Genomic DNA, 2500 nt, shown 5'->3' with positions numbered 1-2500 from the left:
AACAATGAAGAAGCTATTTCATAGGTTTTGCAATATTTAAAAACAATCCACTTACTGAAACATTTCCGATGAAACTAAGACAAACCTATAAGCATGTATAAATAACTTACTCTATACCGCATACCGTATGTTACACAAAATATGGCGTTGATGCCAGTGTCGCGTTTTCCATGCAGGTGATCTTAATTAATCCGCATTTTGTTCTGAAGTCAAGTGTGAAGAGAGAAGATTCCTTCTTTGTGAACATATCAATATTTTGGTTTTGTTTTTCCAAATTTCAAGTGATTGCCTTAAGGTTATTATATCTTCTAATTTCAATGCGCTTAATTTGTTGTTTTGTTTGACTCCCGTTCACGCCGATTGCACAAAGAGGCAAATGTGCGTCGTTCAGAGACGGCGGGTGACGTCTGGCAGGCCCGCCGCCTTCGTTGGCCGACGGCGACGTGCTGCTGGGCTAACTACTGGCAGGGGCGGGGCCTAACAGGGCTGTTGGAGGCCTTACTGTGGATGGGCTTACAGCGAATCTCTGTCTTACACCTACACACGCACATGCGCGCTTGCATACACACACACACACACACACATATATATATATATATATATATATATATATATATATATACATATATATATATATATATATATATATATATATGTGTGTGTGTGTGTGTGTGTGTCATATATGTGTGTGTGTGTGTGTGTGAGAGTTTCTATGTATATGAACATATATAAAAACGCACACACACCCATTTATATATATAAACATATATGTGTGTGTGTTTCTATGTATATATATGCATATATATACATATATACTCGTATATACAAACAACCTGTAGGGAGGCCGATTTTGCGGTAGAGTGCAGACAGGGCGCGTCTGGCACGATGTGGTAATCTTGGTAGAGGTAAAGGTGCGATAGACTTCTCGTTGGCTTGAAGCGGTTTATTATAGAGAGAGTATGGTACAACGGACAGAGGTTCAGTCCGGTTAGCGAGCTGGAGGCTGTCTGACTGTCGCTCGCAGGCGACCCTCCTTTATACAGGTTGAACTAATAATTCATAAGGGTTGCGATGTACTAGGAAGTGTGGAGGAAAAGGAGTGATCGTGTAAACGGGGCGACATCACGAGGCGGAAGGCCTGCGGATGTCGCATTCGCTGCCGTGTTGAGCGAAGGTTTGGTACGTAGGGATTAGTGTTACTGTAATATATATGTGTTTATAAGTTAATAGTGTCACGTGTAAGGAAGGTGTCTGCTACGGGTAGTCTCAAGGACGTCCTTTAGGGTTATGGGTATAATGAGAAAACCTTAAGTTTACTTTAGTGGGCCTCTCTGTGAGAGATGTGGTGTGTATTGAGACGTGAAATGGGCCTTACACAACCCACTCACCCATATATGTGTGTGTGTGTGTGTGTGTGTGTGTGTGTGTGTGTGTGTGTGTGAGCATATGAGTGTGTGTGTGTGTATGTGTACACATACAATCATACATACATATACATATACTTATACAAATATGTGTGTGTGTGTGTGTGTGTAAATAGACAGATGCATGTGCACATACACACCCATATATATATGTATATATATAAATGTGTGTGTTTGTGTGTATACATACATGCATACATACATATACATATACATGTATATATTTTTATATACATATGTCCATGTGTGTGTGTGTGTGTGTGTGTATATATATATATATATACACGTATAAATAATATGTATATATATATTTAAATATATAAGTATATGTCATATATATATTTATATATTTATATATAAATGTTTTTTTTTTTAACAGCGATTCATTCTAATGTAGAAAATAGGCCTCTCTCAATTCACCTTTGAGAGGTTATATGTCAGTGTCACCCTTGCCTGATTGGATGCCCTTCCTAATCAACCGCAGTTCAGCGTGCTGACACGGCGCTGACTTCCCCTACGACACCTGCGTTTGACTTCTCAATGCGTGAGATCGGGCTCGAGCCTAGCCGTCGGAGCGCAGGCATTTTTACGACCGCCGCGACGGGGAATTGAGTCCAGTACTCTAACGACTGGCCCATCGCGGCAGTCTATATTTATATATTTATGTATATATGTATGCATATATGTATATATATGTGCGTGTATGTGTGTCTGTGCGTGTGTGTGAGTGTGAGTGTGAGTGTGTGTGTGTGTGTGTGTGTGTGTGTGTGTGTGTGTATGTGTGTGTGTGTGTGTGTGTGTGTGTGTGTGTGTGTGTGTACGTATATGTGTGTGCGTGTGTGTGTGTGTGTGTGTGTGTGTGTGTGTGTATGTATGTGTGTGTATATATATACTTATATATATTCACACATATATGTGTGTATATATATACATATATACATATTTTTTTATTATATATATATACACACATTCGTCACCATAGCGTGAGGGTGTGCATAGGACCTCTCGTGACTTTGTCCTTAAAAGATTCGTGTTACCTGAGGTTTTCACAAACCTGCCAGCTGCATATTGCACCG

General features: G+C 39.9%; 1 protein-coding gene across 2 annotated transcripts in view; it reads left to right on the top strand.

Annotated features, from left to right (window-relative positions):
- LOC125042958 (leucine-rich repeat extensin-like protein 5) overlaps positions 1-2500 on the top strand; it is a 153011-nt gene that overhangs the window by 82488 nt on the left and 68023 nt on the right. The gene's annotated exons all lie outside the window — the stretch shown is intronic.

The sequence above is a fragment of the Penaeus chinensis genome, chromosome 33 (genome assembly GCF_019202785.1).
Source record: "Penaeus chinensis breed Huanghai No. 1 chromosome 33, ASM1920278v2, whole genome shotgun sequence".
Classification (NCBI taxonomy): domain Eukaryota; kingdom Metazoa; phylum Arthropoda; class Malacostraca; order Decapoda; family Penaeidae; genus Penaeus; species Penaeus chinensis.
This window is presented reverse-complemented; position numbering and strand designations above follow the sequence as displayed.